At 44.2% G+C, this 19,101-nt stretch overlaps 1 pseudogene; it reads right to left on the bottom strand.

Moving 5' to 3' along the window:
- Nucleotides 1-9,280: 9,280 nt before the first annotated feature.
- On the bottom strand, nucleotides 9,281-10,839 carry LOC115326617 (annotated as a pseudogene).
- Nucleotides 10,840-19,101: the final 8,262 nt, after the last annotated feature.

The following is a 19,101-nucleotide window of genomic DNA, read 5'->3' as shown; positions in this document are numbered from 1 at the left end:
ACAATTTTCTTCGAAAAGACAGCTCTGCACTCGCAGTTTTAAATATTTATTTATTTATTTATTTATTTATTTATTTACATACCCTCAAGGCCCTGGGGGCGTTACAGAGGGGAGTGAGTGAAAAAAAAAACAACAAACAGTAATAGAAGACATGGAATAGGTCACGGGTCACTTTCGCAAAAATAATTAGTAACAGCACTTTTAAACACATCTAACGAGGGTAATAATATTAATGACGCCGGAAGGTGGTTCCACTCTGGTGATGTCCTAGGAATGAAAGATTCGTGATAGGCTGAGGTTCGAGAATGAGGAATGCCGACTTTGTACTGATGATCAATGCGTGGAGAAACGTAAGGTGGGACGAGGAAGAGCTTTTCTTTAAGAATGGGGTTATAATTATATATTTTATAGAAAAGACATAGACGAGAACACTTGCGGCGCAAAGAAAGCAGTGGCAAGGAGAGAAGAGATTTCATGGATGATACACTAGCTGTACGGTGATAATTGTTAAGTATGAAACGAGCGCCGCGGTTCTGAACTGACTCGAGATGAGAAGTGAGCGTCGTCTGACCAGGATCCCAGATTGAAGTTGCATACTCTAATTTTGAGCGAACCAAAGATTTGAATAATATTAGTTTGAGAGAAACTGGTGCTAGAGAAAAGTTACGTTTTAGGTAGCCTAACATAGAATTGGCATTAGCAATGATGTGGTTAATATGAATATGCCAGGAGAGGTTAGAAGTAATATGCACACCGAGGTATTTATATACCTCGGTGTGTTTTATATTGATATACAACATACTGTAAATGACTTAATTTTCGCTGGCTCGAATTTTCGCAAATCGGGCCAAAGCTGAAAATTTGAAATTATCCGCGAGTTCTAATTTTCGCGCACAACTGTAGCTTCCGTAGCGTTCGCATATTGCTAGAATTGTTCGCGGAACGTATTTTTCGGGAATCGCAGGCGATTCGTGAAATTCGTGAAACTTAGGTCCTGGCTGAAATTTTGTCGTTCACAGTATTCACAAGTTAAGACTGTTGTTAAGACCGAAGTTGCACATATTTGACGGTGACAGCGCAGGAAAAATCAATCTCACACCAGACACTCAGGAAGACAAGCACACGCGCTGAACTTACAACTCTTGTGTATTCGGCTACTTCATTGTTCTCTTCAACGTCTGGGTTGACTTTTCAGAACGTGATAAGTAGAAGAATTAGCACGAAATACAAAGGAAAATTCTAAAGGGAAGGCGAAAGAACAGTAAAAGAGAAGAAAAATGAAGAAACGGAACAAATATCTAAACGAAACAATTTTACATATCGTCCCTCTCCCTCATTGCTATCATTTAGATAGAAATTGGACCTGTTTGGTCGACAGCGCTATAGAAGGACTACTTACACACTTGTACTTCAGCTGTGCTATCCTTCCCGCTTCCATTATTTCTCTAGTCAATGCGTTTCTGCTCCTACCTATTACAGAACAATTTTCAAAGTGTGCTACACAGCCACAATCGCTACAATGGATTCCCTAGTGTCCAGCTACGACTCGGTGGGTGCTATAAAAATGTTCTCTTAAACGGTCATTCAGACACCTTCCAGTCTGGCATATATACTTTCTACCAGATGAGAGTGGGACAGAATATAAGACTCCATCAGTACAATTTACAAAGCTCTTTTGGTGCTTTTTCGAGCAACCAACTTCCCGGTGTGCCGATCCGTTTACCTTCTTGCACAGGCTTAGAAGCCTATTTGGTGCTGAAAAAGCAACATTAATGTTAATGCGGTTACCTTTCTTTTTTAGACCGTGCGAAACTTTATGTGTATATGAAACAACGGCCGTCCTTTTCTGTATTGCGTTTGGGTCGTTCTTCACCCCATCTTATTCTCTTTAATGAATCATCTGCCACGGCTGTAAGTAATGCACTAGGATATCCTGTTGACTTTAACCTGGCAATTTGAGCATCAAAGCTAACCTTAAGTGAATGTATACAATATTTATTAAGCGCATTGGTGAGACATAATTTAACAATGCCTCCCTTAACAAGCTTGGAGTGTGCTGACTGAAAATTAATAAGAGGTTTCTTTCCTCTCGGTTCGTATGACCAACATACATGATGCTCCAAAACAATTAATCTGAGGTCCAAGAACCGCAAGGAACCTTCTCTGAGGAGCTCATGAGTGATTTCTGGTGGAACTATACACGATTTAAAACAGGAAAGAACGTTAGAGACCAATATTTGAAAGTCATTAGCTGCACAATCTAGCACAATCAAGAAATCATCAACAGAGCGAAACACCTTCACAACAGTAGAAGCATCTAAGCTACGTGAAAGGATGCGGTCCCGATGCGCGAGGTAAGTTAGGTTAGGATTAAGATTTTAATGGCGCAGCGGCAACGGTGGCCATAATGCGCCAAACAAAATGTTTTAAAGATCGAATGAAACAGATGCTAGGCTAGAGAAACTTTTTATAACTGGTATAGATATCCAGTTTTGTTCATAAAATCAAAAACTCATGCGCGAGGTAAAAATTACTCAAAACTGGTGCTGTGCATGAACCAATGCATACCCCTGCTTTTTGGAGAAAAGTGTTACCCTCCGAACACGCAAACGTAGATTTTAAATATACGCTGAGAAATTCAAGGAAACCACCTTGGGGAATTCCTGACGCGGTCTGAAAAGCAATAACACCAAAGGAGTTAATGCAGTCCTCCACGCACTTCAACAGCTCATCCTGTGGCAGAGAGTAGTAGAAGTCCTTTATGTCCACTGAGAAGGCCTTGAGATGCCAGTCATTAGAGTTTGTTAGAAACTTTATCACTTCGCTAAGAGTCTTTTAGCATAAACGGATCCTCAAACGGCAAGAGATTTAATTTCTCCTGCAAAAATATGGCAAAAGACTTGTGCGACTACGCTTTCTCAGATACAATCACCCTTAATGGGCAATCTACCTTATGGGTTTTTGCGCTGAAAAACAGCTCTGAACTAACGTGCCTGCTGCGTTCAATAGAGGAGCACAATTTTTTAGCTCTAGCTCGCTACATAATTTTTTTTTGCTTCACTTTTGACCTTGGTTAATGAGATACTAGTGTTACGCTGAAAAACCGAGTCAATGGCTAACACGACCTTGGTTCCAAAAACGTCCCGTGGCATGATCACAAATCCACCCTCCATGTCTGCTGGTACCAAAGATAGAGATTGACGCACCAAATATGGTTCAATATTCTTAACTGGTAGCATAGTTCTTTGAGGGGTGTACCGATATAACAAATCTACTCCCTCAGAAGTGCGAGCCATCTCTGCTTCAGGAGCCCATCTCGAAACTTGCCTCACAAATGAGAGTAGCTCAGGCGCAGTTGGCTTGGGCTCCATGGCAACCTTGGGACCAAACTTGGGACAAACGGATCGGCACATCGGGAAGTTGGTTGTTCGAAAAAGCACCAAAAGAGCTTTGTAAATTGTACTGAAGGAGTAGTATATTTTGTCCCACTCTCAAGTGGTAGAGAATATATAGGCCAGACTGGAAGGTGTCTGAATGATTGTTTAAGAGAGCATTTTTTATAACACCCACTGAGTCGTAGCTGGACACTTGGGAATCCATTGCCGCGATAGTGGCTGTGTAGCACAGTTTGAAAATTGTTCTGTAATAGGTAGGAGTAGGAACGCAATGACTAGAGAAATAATGGAAGCGGAAAGGATAGCACAGCTGAAAGACAAGTGCGTAAGTAGTCCTTCTTTAGCGCTGTCGACCAAAGAGCTCCAATTTCTATCTAAATGATAGCGATGAGAGAGAGGGACGATTCGTAAAAGTGTTTCTTTTTAGATATTTTTTCCGTTTCTTTATTTTTCTTCTCCTTCACTATTCTTTTGCCTTCTCTTTAGAATTTTCCTCTGTATTCCGTGCTACTTCTTCTACTTATCACGTTCTGAAAAGTCAACCGAGCCCTTGAAGAGAAAAATTAAGTAGCCGAATACACAAGAGTTGTAAGTTCAGCGCGTGTGCTTGTCTTCCTGAGTATCTGGTGTGAGATTGATTTTTCCTGCGCTGTCACCGTCAAGTATGGTTCACCAACACGCCCACGCTTCCATCCTACCAAGTTGCACATAGTGTTTGAGCAACAAGAATGCCGCAGACATCGGACACCAATCGCGATTTTATGTCAGGGCCTCTAAAGTGTACAAATGAACAATTCAAAGGCACGGTAGATTAGAACGCTTTAAGTTGCATGTGTGGTTGCGCAGAAAATGAGAGACGCGCATTAAAACAAAATACAATATTATGATACGAAGAAAGTTCTTCAATCGACAACGAATTGAAGTGCAAACCGTACTGCCATTAAGGAGAAGTTCATGTATGCTATTCAGAAATAAAGTATACACCGACGGTGGTGCGAGTTAAAACAGACAGCGCGCACCGTAAAGAATACTTCTGCACGAAACTCACGATGATGAAACTCGTATCTCTAGAAAGAGAACAAACAAAAACACAAAACATTTTTTCTCTTGGCCACCTGACAGCTGGCGCAGGAGCGGTGGAAAGCCATATCGACCGTGGCGGAATTGAAAAAGCTGTGCAATCCGGGTGTAACACAAGCACCAGCACCGCGACTGCTGTGAGGGTGAGAACTAGTTCTGAGTGAGTGAGGTCAGTGAGATCATGAGTTCGATGAAGGGCGTGAGTTTTTGTGTTCGGTGAGGTCATGAGTTCAGTGCGTTCATGAGTTCGTGAGCGAGAAGTCGAATGTGAGTGCGGCCGTGACGGTGAGGATTAGTGAGGTCTAACTGTTTTTTGACCTGTCTATGAGAGAGTGAGTTCAACCAGAAACGGCCACCTCCGGGCCGGGCACATGGATTCTGGACGAGCTGCCTGTCCTCAAATGTTTTCAGTCGTTTTCAGACAACATTCGTGAGCATTGGAACTTTGTGTAATGAGAAACCAATTAAAGTGCAGAATTATTTATAGAGTACACGTCAAGAAAAGTAACTTAGGTTCACTTACTTTCTTGCATTTTTGTTCGTACGCCGTGGTCCAGATCAAGCCGTGGTGGTCAAACTGGTTACGATCTCACGATAGCCACCCGAGATTGCCACATACCACATATCATGTAATCAACACACAACTTACAGGTAGCAGATGAACCTACCGTCGTTTTATTGAAACTGATAAACCCGTGGACAACGTTCTGTGGCTATGCTGACAAAGCCATGGACGCATGGGCACTTGAGCACTTTCAGCTCCGATTAAGTCTGTGCACGAGCACTTTTCCCTTGTTCTGAAATGCCACAAAAAGGTGTGGACTACTATATAGTCCTTTCTCATTCATCAATCGATCAGCAGTAATACTGCTGTTCATGTTGTTTTGGGGGTTATAATTTCAGTCATACTGAGTAAATAAATGGTGTGTACCAGGCAATTCTTCCTGTCACATTTAATGTGAGGTTGGTGCAAAATCCTCTCCATTCACTGCCTTCCGCTCATAAATCATAGATGGCAGAAGCGTTATTCGTGTTAGCCTTTCATAGGTTTGAAACCTGATATTAGATCATAAAATATATTATAGGTTTAGAATCAAAACGATGACCCAGTGCAATCAGATGCAGTTGCAAGGACTGAGGATCCAATGCACCGGAACTGGGACTGCAAAAAAATTACTAGAACATTCTATTTTGTTTATAAGCACAGCAATATATAAGTTCTACGCTCAGTTTCAAAATATTTTAGTCAATTAAAACTTGCTCTTTCTTTTGATCTCTAGCAAGCAAGACTCGCAAACTCCATTGTGCTGTCATGGCTAAACCTCCTAAAGCGCCGAAATGTCATTGCACAGGGTTTGGGATTCTTTTTAACCAAACCTCTGTACTCGTTATTTTAAATTCATGATCACCAACACCATTTTTGTGAAAAGACAGAAGAATAACGTAGCGAAAAAGTGCCGATTCAGAATCAATGTACCATCTAGCCAGAAGGGTGCAGTAGCTTTTCCTCTGTCATATATTGCCACATACGCACGGCTGTGTCAGCATCGTTCTCGACTCCCGCGCCGGTGGTTATAATTTGATCCACACCAGTGCTTGTCCCTTTTATATTTCTCTTGTTTGCATAAGTGGAACGTTCTAGATAACTCAAAAATCGTATTGTTCGTTCGAGCTCTACAACTTCTATAGAAACCCACGCGCTTAAGAAAGGAGCTTCACGTGGCTGCATGAGTCAGAAGTGCTACCGTCGCAGTCGAAGCGGTCTTTGGTATTTTGTTTCTCGGCAGAAGTTTTCTGAATTCAACGTTATTTTTTTAAGTTTTATTAATCAAGTTGATGCTTTCATTCATGACATTTTTGTGCAGATGCGGGGTAACGCAATCTATGCCCAAGATGCGTAGCACCTGTGAACAAGATAGCTCCGAAGGCGACAACCGTGAATTCGGCGTCTCAGAAAACATCCAAGGGTAACTCCAACTGTGACTTCAACGACGACCACAACTATGACCTCGCAAACAACCCGAACTGTGAACTCGACAAAGCCCCTCCGTACGACCTCAACGATGACATGATGGCGACTTCGACGCCAATGATGAAACAGACCACAACTCCTGTGATAAACCCCGGTTCAAACGTCAATAACCAAGGCGACTACGGCCTCGATGACAAGCAGAGTTTTCAATCTTGACGGCGACAGTGACGACGACCCTGGCAAGGCCTCTCCTCAAGATCCCAGCGACTCTGCCCGTAACAACGGCGGAAGCTGAGAACTCGTTCTCTTCACTGCGACGATCGAAAACATACCTGAGAGTGTTCACTTCGAAAGAACGTCTGCTCGGTCTAGCACTTTTGAATGTTCAACGCGACATTGAAGCTCAAGCGGAGGACGTCCTGGATATTCTTTGCCGTGAACGCAGGCGGTTACACCTCAATATGTAGACGCTTGGCATAAATAAGATGATCAGGAGAGCCTGTAAATTTCTTTCCGAAATAACTAGTCAGAGTAACTCTTTTATTTGCGTTAATTTACGGCGTAATAAAGAACACAACTACTTCAAGGTTTTCGAGGCAGCAGAGGGGTGTACGGACGTCACGTGGAAGGAGTTCAACTCTCTTTTAAATAAAAACCGTTCGTTTATTTCAATTTATAAAAGAGTGTGTAACGGTGGTAAATTAACGGGATGTTCTTTGGCGAACGCTTTTAACCAGCATTTTGTGAATATTGGAAGTGGTATTGACTGTAAAGGCATGTGTTCTTGATAATGATAGAAACAGCAGCTCGGTTTCTTTAGATCCGGGTGTAAAACCTGAGGTCAATAATGTGATTTTAGAACTTAAGAATAGTGGAGCTTGTGGCGTTCGATAGTTTACAAATGAGGCCTGTTAAGTATGTTCGTTTTTGCGGCAGTGCTAACGCATATATTTAATATTTCTTTGGCTACTGGTGTTTTTTCTTAATTAATGCAAACAACCAAAGTGTCATTACTACACGAAAGGGGGAGTGTAAATGATATGACTAATTACAGACCGATTTCTATATTGCCAGTATTTTCTAAAACACTTGAAAAAGTACTTCATAGACGCCTAACTAATTTTCAACAAAGCATAACTCAATAACTGATTCTCAGTTTGGTTTTATAAAGCATTAATCTACCGATGCTGCCCTACTCGTCTAGAAAGAATTCATCTTGCAAAATCTTGAAGAAAACAAAAATTGTTCTTGGAGCATTCATAGACTTTACATATATTTTTGATTACCTCAATCATGAAATTTTACCAGCGAAATCGGATAGATATGGGATTCGAAGCCATGCTTTGCTGTTAGTGAAGTCTTACCTAGAGCACCGAATGCATTTAGTTTATATTGATGGATATTCGTCAAGTTCGAAGCGTATTCTTACTGGGGTTCCACAGTGATGAATTTTAGGTCCTTTTCTTTTCAATCTTTACGTTAATGATATTGTGCATATTAACTCTGGTGCAATATTTTTCAGCTATGCCGACGACACTGGTTAGCTTTTTTCAGCTGGAAATGTCGATGGGTTATTTGACATGGGAAATCAGTCGATATCTGCATTAGCGATTCGGAGTCATATTAATTCACTACCAATCAACGTCGAACAAACAAGAGCAGTGCTTTTCACCCAAAACATAAGCTAGTAACAATTACAAGAGATATCGTTTTGAAATCCTCCAAACTAGAGATTGTAAATTCTTTCAAGCTTTTAAGTGTCATTTTTACCGAGAATATGTCATCGGATAGTCATGTTAACTACCTTATTTCTAAACGGTCACAAGTAGTAGGTGTGATAAACCATCACTAATACAAGTTACCAGCAGAGGTAAAATTATTAATGTACAATTTGGTATTTTACTCCCACATAAACTATTGTAATTTAGTGGGGTACTACACCATCAACGAATCTAAAGAAAAATACACTTGTTGCAAAAAAAAGGAGCGTTATGGGCCATGGAAGACGTTCCATTTGACTTCAACACAGCTAGTTTATTTAAGCAGTTTCGCGTTATCAATATACATGCTCCATTTAGCTATAGACTTGTCACTAGTCTAAAACTAGAACAAAGTAGGGGTGCACACTTTTGGATAAGCCTAATACAGCTGTCTGAAAATATTCACGCGTGTTCTACCCGTCGTGCGGAATGTTGGGAGGTGGTCACTGCAAGAACGAACTATGGAACACAAGTGATTACACAGACTATAGCAAAAACACTTAACCTACTTGAAGATAGAAGATTCGAATACAGTAGATTGTTTCTTAGATAAATTCGACTAATTTTCTCCAGAAATAAACCTGTGTATGAACTAAACTTTTGGGGTCTCGTAAGTTATGTCTGGAAATTGGCCACTTTCCTGTTATCGCCGATGATAAAATATGGTATGTTCGAAACACGCTTTGTTAAATTGTGGTAATCAAGATTTTTGAACGGCTTTCGTTTTTTCCTCGACTTGTCAAGGCCGTGTCAAACTGTGCCATACAGCTTTTTTCCTTGATCGCCACCGTCAACGTACGATGGAAATAAACACCTTATTATTAATTTTAGTCGAAGCACGTAATTCTGGTCAGTACTCCAGGTGTGCTCGAGCGCAGCGCCACCCGTTGCTTACAGTGCTGTTGTTTTTACAATTAATTTAATATTACTTACTTCACTGACATTGTTTTATAGTGTCACCAGGCATGTGTTCGTTTTATTATGTTCGCTTTGGCTTGATTGAACTGTGCATTTTAGTGAGGATAGTTTGTTTGTAAACGTCTTTATTGGGCCTTTCCGAGGCTGCTCTTGTCCTACGGCATCAGCAGCGGCGGGGGAGAGACACGGGGGATTTCTTTTTTTTGGCGGGCCGTGTAGAAGCAGGGCTCCAGGCCCTCCGTCTGCGTGGACGAAGAGGCAGAGATGCTTCCACAGGAGTTGAACAGCCCCAAGCGACGTGTGCTGGGGTAGAATCCAGTCAATGTAGCTGGTGGGTCGGTGTTCTGCCGGTAACTCCGACAGAATGCGTTCCCGGGCTGCGCCATAGGTTGGGCCCTCCCAGACCAGGTGCGAGGTGGTCGCCGGCACAGCGCAGGCGCGGCACTTGCCTTTGTTGGGATCGTCGCCGAACATCTTGTGCCTGAGGGGCGGTGTTGGTGATAATCCGCCTTATGGTGACCTGTGCCCTGCGGTTCAGGTCTGAAGGCATCGGTGGGATCTCTCGGTTGTGACGGTTCGCGGCGGCGGCGTCTTGTCTCAGTCGGAGGAGGATGGCTTTACGTTCCTTCTTGGCAATTGTCGCTAATTCCCCGGAGTCTGGTAAGTCGTACGGCGGGCCAGTTTCAATCGGCGCTGGGGCGTGTCGGGGCTCTTTTGTGTTGTTTGTTGCGTCCGACACGGTTGATCTGCGCAGTGCTGCTCGTGCCTCGCTGTGAGCCCATTCGTTCGCCCGGATACCCGCGTGTGCCGGGACCCAGTCGACTCGTAGTGTGACGTTCCTGTCATGAAGTAGGCGTTTTCCGACGTCGTGAATTTTTCGCACCCGTTCGCTCTGAATCTTGATTGCGTTGCGGCACTCGGAATATGCCTCCCTGGAGTCCGTGTAGATAGTAATGTCAGTCACCTTTGTGCCGACGGAGTGACGTTCCTCTGCGTGTATCGCTGCGCGTAGAATGGCTTCAAGTTCGGCCCCCTTCACGCCCACACCCGGGGGCAGCGTGCACGCATCCACTTCGAGGGTAGTGGTATCAACCCAGGCTATTGACGTTCGGAGAGGGCTTCCGGGTTCTTCCGGTGACGGCTGTTCTGCGGCCGCGTCGGTATAGATGCAGACGTGTTTCGTTCCATCTCTGTTTTTGACAAGCTTCTCGTGCGCTGCCGCGAAACTGGATCCCCTCTCGGGATGATCGGGGCCCATGTGACTTGGGAGTGGTGCATCGTTTGCGAGATTGATTTGTCGTTCCCATGGCGGCTCTTGAACCGGGGGGATCGGCGGTGCCGGTTGCGGGAGATCTCCCAGCTCTGCGAGAATCCTCTGCCCAGCACGTGTGCTCAGTACCCGAGTTCTCTGTGCAGACAAGAGTTGCTCGGCCACGTCGGCCAGCCTGTTCAGCCCGCCGTGGGCATAGATGTCCGCAGTCCAGGTGTACTTTGGGAGGCCCGTTACGATTCGTATCGCTTCGCGGTTTAACTTTTCCAGCTCCTCCTGTTGTTTTGTAGTGACGTGATTGTAATTGTAACCGTAGAAGATTCTCGATGAGAAAAGAGACTGGACGAGCTGCCGTGTTTCTTTCTCGCCAGTTCTCCATCTTCTGCTGGTCACTCGGCGAATGAGGTGCAGGGTCTGCCGACCTTCCTTCTTCACGAGGGCCATCCACGTGTTGCCTTTGCCGTCTTGGTCGATAAAGAGACCCAATACACGGATCGTTGAGCTCCGCTTGATGTAGGGTGACCACCTTCCTGCTAGCGAAATGCGGGATACTCGAGGCAGGGTAAGGGGGGGGGGGGGGGATAAAGGACATTTATTAACACGCACACAGCGACCCAAGGCTCGTTTCACACATGTATTCTCCTGTACTGTTCATACACCTGCTAATTTTATTAAAGCAATTAAGCTAAATAATTTCCATTCCCAATGATATGTTTTTGAATGCCAAACATGTTATTAAAAGTGTCAAAGTTGAAAACATAAAACTCGACTGTAGCAGAACTCAATGCATAAAATGGAAATAAGAATCAGTTAATCATTATTCGGGTTATGGTTTTCTTTCAACAATAACTTTTATCAACATGGTCCTACTCAATATTTAACATTGTCTTCTTCTTCCACCATTGCCAATAATGCTTTCTTCAATAAAAAAAATCCAACGCAACCCTTTCGCATGGACACAGCAATTTGAAAATAAATACAATATTTTATATTTAAACTTTTGGCGAGAAATTTTTCTTACAATATTTTGCGCACACACACGCGCACAACGGCGCATGCCCGTCTTATCTCCAGCAAGAACGAAAGTCGCTTCGCGCAATGCTTGGATAGAAAGTGGCGTATCATTTCGATTCAAACAATTACAAGCGACCTCCGCGCTTCCCCGTGCCCCGTTCGTCGGCAGCACCATGAGTTGCGGAATGAATTTTACGACAGTGTGAAATGCGGGACTTTTTGAAGATTTGGGAATTTCTCGTGGGACGCGGGACCCGAGCCCTCAATGCGGGACAGTCCCGCGAGTTGCGGGACGGGTGGTCACCCTAGCTTGATGGGCTTCCCGGCCAGGTTCAAAGTGTAGAGGTTTCTGGTCTTCTCAGCTTCTCGCTGCGGGCCGGAGAGAACGACGACGAATTCCGTTTTCTCTGGGGAGGCGGTCATGCCTACCTCCTCCAAACATCTTTGGACCTCGTCGAGTCCTCGCTGAAGCGTATGTTCTTGCTCCCCCACGGAGCCGGCCACTGACCAGAGAGCAATGCCGTCCGCATATAGGGCGAAACGTAGCTGTGGATCTTGGACAGGCGCGGGGGCAGTCGTGCCATGACCATGTTAAACAGAGTCGGCGACAAGACCGCCCCCTGCGGGAAGCAGACGTGGTTGGCAGTTTCGGGACCTGTCTTGTCTCCGATCTTGACTTTAAACCGCCTATCACGAAGAAAGCCGCGGATGAAGTTGAGCGCTCGCCTGCCTACGCCCGCTAGGCCCGAGCTCTCGATCACCGTCGCGTGCGGGACGGAATCAAACGCCTTTTGGATGTCGACCGCGACGACCGTTCGAGGCTGAGATTTCGATGGTCGTTCCAGAACATCGCGATATACCATAAGCAGATTATCTTGCGTGCTCAGGCCTTGTCTGAAGCCTGTCTAACAATGGTGGAATCGGTCCTCGGTTTCGAGCTGCCAGAGGAATCTTGCGGAAACCATTCTTTCCGCCAATTTGCAGACATTGCTCGTGAGGTAAATGGGTCGCAAGTTTTGAATGGAAATCGGCGGTTTGCCCGGTTTCGGTATCGGGATCACGAGAGATTCCTTCCAATCGTCCGGGACGGAGCCCGTCTCCCATACGTCATTGATCCATTCAAGGAGTTTGGACTTGAATTCCGTGGGTAGATTGCGAAGTTCCGCGAAGGACACGCAGTCCGGTCCGGGCGCGCTCCGAACGTTGGCCTCGTTGGCGCGGCCTGTAGCTCGGCCAGAGTGAACGGCGTGTCGTTCGGGGCTGCTGTTCTCGCTCCGTCTCCGTGGTCGTAGCAAGTCTCGTTTTTCTCGTTGGGTTGTGGGAAGAACGTTGTTCCGGCCATCGTGGCGATTTCCTCCTCACTCTTGTCGAGTAGGAGAGCTACGATCTGTGCTGCCGTTCGTCTTTCTGATTTGCCCTGCCAGCTCCTGAACATGTTCCATATTTGGGGGAGGTGCATCCGTCCGTTGAATTGGTTGTACAGGTCCTGCGAACGTTCTTGTGCCATGTTCTGGGCGTGTTGGCGCTCCTTCTCCGTCGCCTGGTCCAGGCGCCTGCGCAACCATGGTTTTTCGCCCCGCTGTCGGTATCGCGTGAGCGCCTCGATGCGGGTATCCCACAGATTGAGCAGGTGTAAGTCAGGCTTGGGAGTGTCCGGATCCACGTTTACCGTGCGTGTGGCTTGCGCCTTTGCTGCTCGCAGACGTTGGACTAGGTCGCAGGGCCGTGTTTCGCCTTCCAGGACCTCCCATTCTTGGTGAGGATAGTTTCTTATACATTCCCTCTAAACTGCCATCCTTCACCCCACAAGTGTTTCGAAATATCTGATCTGTATCTATCTGAGATCGATTTCCGCATTTCCGCATCCCCTAAAATAAACGTGAATGAAGAAATATTACCTATCTTGTTTATTTGAGCATTATCTACCCCACAAACACCTTTCGCGAAAGCATGTAAGTGTGAGATAGTCCGCCTCCCCTTTGGCTCCCAGCCCCGTGCAAAACCGACTGGGTGTGCAGGGGAGTCAGCGGGTCCCCGGGGGGGGGGGGGGGGGGGGGGAGGAGGGTTTCGACCTTCCGAACCCCCCCTCGGCCTACGCCACTGTATTCGGGACAAAAAGTTGCACAGTGATAGGTTTGAAAAGAAATGCAAGAGCTTGGTATAACAAGAGCAAATAAGTATTTATTATCTGCCAAAGGGCACACAAACGTCAATAAAAAAAACAAGAATCACAATGTCGCGTCCGTCAAAGCGTCCACCGACCGGATACGACGAATTTCGAAGCGCTCGCGTTTCGCAGCAGCTTTCCACGTTGGTTTACGTACAACATCGAAGAAGGCGGGTGACTCCCAAATTATGCCCTCTACATGTTCTAAATTGTAGAGCACTCCGAATGAACTTACCGGGCTTCAACTTTGTTTCCACTGCACTCCTATCCCACATGTAGCAGAGGTTGTTTCGAGCGAGAACGGCTGCCGGCGAGATACAACTAGCACATGATCATACATAAACCATACACGAGGTTGTCTTAAATTCTAATTAAATGTACCTTTGGTTGGTTATCGACCTTCAAGGTTTGGCTGGTACCCCGTGAAAACGCGTCGGTTTGGTTAGGCGAACGAAGCGTCTCGGGGTAGCGCGTAGAGCCGTCCACGTACAGGCTCGCCAAATCGAGGAGCACGGTCGTTGTGCACATTAACACACAAACATGGAGGAATCACACTGAACGGCGAGAACAGCACACCGCACACTGCAGATTCATATCGCATATACAAGCGTCGCGCACATGCTCTAACACGCTGATTCTCGTTGGGTTGCGCCTGCGAGCAAGGGCCAGCTGGGCAGCGTTCAAAAATTCATGGGGTCTCTGATGTTACCACTAAGACGACTTCTAGTCGAAAGCCCAAGCCCGTTACGCCAACAGCAGGTGGCTTCTCCGATGACTCCCCGCAAGGCGTGCACCTGTTTGGACACGTTGTCGGGATGCGCTGGCGCCTTTGTACATGTTCACTCCTTCTAGCGGCGCTATATACACGTACACCGTCGACATATCTTCCGACGTCGACGTTCCTTTCTCGTAGTGACTATTTTGACGTCCAACGCTATTTAGACGCCCGCTTTTATGCCACACCAAGTGATTGACCAGCTTAACTCGCTTCGTCATTCGTACTAATTAGCCACAATGATTAGCCACTTTAATTAGCCACCTTAATTCGCTCATTCATCCATCTTAATAGGCTGAGTCGACCTTCTTAATGTTCTCCGTCATCCTCCTTAATGTGCTGAGTCATCATATTAATTCGCTTAGTCCTCTACTTAATTCGCTTTGTCATCCCCTCAAATCGCTTAGTCATCCACTTAATTCGCTTTCATTCCTCTTAATTGACTTTGATTTCTCTCAATTTACTTTAATTTCTCTTAATTAGCTTTGTCGTCCTTCTTCATTAGCTTTGATTACTCTCAATTCTTCTTAATTTCTCTTAATTCACTTTCATTCCTCGCAATGCGGAGAGCAAGTCGTCTGCTCCTTGCAAAGGGGTTGCGGTGACGTCAGAACGACGCCGATCTCCGATTGGCTCTGATTGAAGGATAGTGGGTAGACCCCAATACAGCTTGCTTTGAGGTCTACCCATTATCCTTCAATCAGAGCCAATCAGAGCTCGATGTTCTGATGCCACAACAAACCCTGCAAACGAAGCAGACGAACTTGCGCTCCGCATTCGCTTTGATTCCTCTTAATTCGCTCTATAGTCCTTCTTAATTCCCATTTATCACTCATACTTCTCTTTAGTTACTCTTAATTCACTTTTATTACTTTTAATTCACTTTAAATTCCGTTTAATCCGCTTTGACATCCTTCTTAGTTTCATTGCGTCCGATTTGCCTGAGTAACCCCCGCAAAGGTTTTGGTACCTCTTCTATTTTAGGATTAGCTTCCGAGGCCTGATGCGAATGTTTGTTCCTGCTCTTTGTTTAGAGCCACGCAACAGGAAGCTTCCTTCGAGTCGCTGCCCTTTGTGCTGCGACTCAAAAACACACACGAAAGAAAAATTGAAGTTGGATAGAAGACACGCGCTGCAATTTACAGTCTTCTGACAAGAAAACAAAAAACGCACAACTTTGACAGGCTTTTAAGTTTCGGTTTGCATTCGGAGCGCTTTTCGCCACCGACGGCACCGCACCCCGTGAAAAAATAGTCTGCTACGTTGCGCGAGGACAGCGACGCAGATGTTGGTTGCACAATATCTCCACGGGGCGCGGTACCGTTGATGCCGAGAAGCACCCCGATTGCAAACCGAAACTTGAAATTCCGTCAAAGTAGTGCTGTTTTTCAGAAAGCTGTAAAATGCAGCGGGTGTCTTCTATCGCACTCCCACTTTTTTAATTTAGTGTTTTTCGATAATGCTCAGCAAGTTTCCAAATGAAACCATGTCCTTAAAGTCAATAATTTAAAGAACTAACTAAGCGGAAATACTTAACAACTTAATTATCCTGACCTTTAATAATTTTCCTAAATAGGCCTAGGACCAGAACGACACAAGCCTTTTTTTTTGTGCGGTGCATAGTTTCCGCAATATCGAATTTGTCCATCGTCCGTGAAGCACCTTGCATAGTTTAATTGTATGGGCGTCAGTGGTATCCATTTTTCTGGTTCAGCTCATGAAAAGCCAAGGGACTAAACAGCAAAAAAAAAAAAAGAAAATCTTGGACAGCGTATCAAGTTGATATCTTTTATTCATAGTTCTTTCAATATATACAATAGATATCTTAGTAGTGTATTGTCAACCATTTCTAACGAGGATTTCTACAGTTTTGTGATTGTTTTCCATTAAGTTTTGTATCGTTCCTCGAAAATTATGCGCAAGTCCATTATTGCAGTGACGTTTTTCTGCGAGCAACACTACATTTGTCGGACGTTCTTTGTCTGTCACGCAGTAAGACCCTACCAATTGCAACATTATAGTTGAATATCGATAGTTTCTCGATATTCGGCAATAAACAATTTCAAGATAGTCGACTAGTGATATTATGAAATCCAATTACACGACTGTCGATTATCGATAGTTTTACGATAGTATACTACAGATAGTCGTAGATATAACTTTAAGACAGTTGTCTGTCGATAGCACTATCGAGACTTTTCAGTATCGACAGTTATATTTGGCTTCCACTCTCGATGGTATCGCTAGTGGTACCGACAGTTTTGCATCACTAGTGTATGTGTTCGTTGGCGTGACCCTTCACATGCCTGTGCGTGTCCGCGCGTATGTATGTACGTGCGCATGCGTGCTTCTGCGAGCGTGTTTGCGCAAGCGTGAGCATGCCTGTGTGTGTTCGTTGCGTTCAGATGTAGATAAAGCAGCTGGATACTGGGAAAGATGCGGAAAGCTCCCGTCATGATCGCATTCGGTTTAATGGTTGAGAAGTTTCCCTTGACTTCTACATTCTTGGTGAGCCGATCTGAATTCGCTGGTAATGGGTAGCTTCATAGAGACGTATACCCAGATTTTGGCATTCACTCCCCGGCTAAACTAGCTTGTATCATCGTACCGCCACGACATGCGGCGTCAGGGCTTGGAGGTATTGAAAAATAATTTCTTTATGAAATAGAAAACAAGAACAACATAGTTTTGAGATATATGTGGAGATGAACATGATTGATAAGTTGATTGCGTGCATAGTGCCAAAGCCGCTTATCTAGGCGAACAACGCTTTCAGTACGATGAAGCTCAATAGCGATCCTGAACCAGTTCAGAAAGACACCTTTCAAGCTTCGAAGGTTTGAGCGGACTTCGATGGCGATTGTCAAGGCAACTAGAATAATCAGCCAATTACCTTGCGCATTTGTTCCTCTGAATGTTATTATTTGTTTGTCCCCGACTATCTGGCTAGGAAGGCAATGGCGCTATATTTTCCAGGACCCTGTGATTTTAGTCCTAGCTACTGAGACAAAGACTAAAATCGCTGTGCTGTTGTCTTCCCAAAAGGATATTTTAACAGAAACACGCTGTAAAAACAACTGAGCCTAGCGAATGTGCCTAATGTACAAGCTTGTGCACGTAGGGTTAACATTCAAGCGAAAACAACCATTGTTCTTCTAGGAAAACACGATACTTTTCACGTGTAAAAAAAGCTTGACAATCGCTAAAAACTCTTTTCTTTTTTTTAATTATTTTTTTTTCATGCTGATTCAAATTATAATGAAAAAATCATCAAACATATACATGAAAAGAAGCAAAGCCTATCAGGTAAAGCGTAAACAATCGTCGAAAGGTACCATGCTAAAATGATTGTTTACACTGCACCTGGAATAAACAAAGTCATGTTTTTGCCGAAAAGGTGAGAACAGAATAATCCACGTTGTCATCAAGACAGCGAGATATTCTTATGCAACATCCAATCCTCCGGCGAACTTGTTCAACAATTTATGTGGACATCATTATTGGTGAGGGGATCAAATAAAATAATGCAAATTAAACATTTGTCTACCAAATAACTGCACAAGCCATCCCAAACTTTGCATCGAAATTGTCGACACCTATGCTTCTAAATAAACATAACCATTGCATTATGTTTGCTCCTTGCTGCTTATGTGTTTCTAATTAAAAGAAAAAGAAAACAGATAAGAATTGTTTTAAGGACGTGATATTTTCTAGTTTTACGTGTTGGAAAGTTCGTCTTCTTATCTGCGCCATTTGCATATCTGCTGTCAAATTGTGGTAAAATCCTGTAGGTTTTTTTTTTCACTTCCTAAAATAGAAAGGGCAAATTCTTAGTGTGAGCTCACGACCAGACTTGTACACGTTACTGAAAAATAGTAAGGAATTACATTTACAATTACTCGAGGCTAGATTGTAATTTATTACAACTACAATTACCCTTCCATGAGAGTAACTGACCGTTACCCCAAAAAGTAATCCGTTACTTTCGTGGCGTTACTTTCAACAATATTATCTTCAATTAAGAAACAAAGGAAAGAGGGTTATGCAAGTTCTTATTGTTGTAACCTGTTTCATTTGCGCACAAGCGGCGGCGGAGTATCGGGTGTCGTAACTGGAGTCATCGGACCGATCGACTAAAATTCTCCATTCTCGAAATCGCAAAGCTGTAGAATTTATCATACATCTAGCCAAAACTAGAATAAGAATTGATTTATGTCCATCTTACTATACCGGCATATATTGCCAGACAATAGCAAAACATAGTTGTAACAGTAAGGTGATAATTAAATAGTAAATAAGGTTTGGCTCGATATTCTTCTTCCTTTGGTTTTGAACAGGCCGGGGCTCGTTTGAGACGGTTGATGAATAAAAAAAAGTTTTCAGTAAATAAATATAAGTAATAAAAAAAAGGACAACCACAACAACAATTAATTAAAATGTCAATTAAAAAAAATTAAATGTAAACGCACGTTTACCGTGTGTTCCTTTCCTGGTTCCGTTCAAAAACGCACGGTGCACGAATCGACTGCAGTTTACTCCGGTGTTCTCCAGATAGACGTCCGCTGATGCCACGGGCAGCGAAGGGCAGAGTACTAAGTAAGCCGCGCTATGGCACCACTCTCAGTTTCACTCTCTCCCCCAGCCCAGAATATCAAGCCTACGTCAGCCACTATTATGTTTATTTGTGAAAATATCTGCTTCAGATAAGATGCGTCCTGCTGGGGAAAAACAGGAAGGAGAAAAAAGGAAG

This window comes from Ixodes scapularis, unplaced genomic scaffold (assembly GCF_016920785.2).
Source record: "Ixodes scapularis isolate PalLabHiFi unplaced genomic scaffold, ASM1692078v2 PGA_scaffold4__175_contigs__length_147842914, whole genome shotgun sequence".
Lineage (NCBI taxonomy): Eukaryota > Metazoa > Arthropoda > Arachnida > Ixodida > Ixodidae > Ixodes > Ixodes scapularis.
The sequence above is the reverse complement of the archived record's forward strand: the minus strand, read 5'-3'. Positions and strand labels throughout refer to the sequence as shown.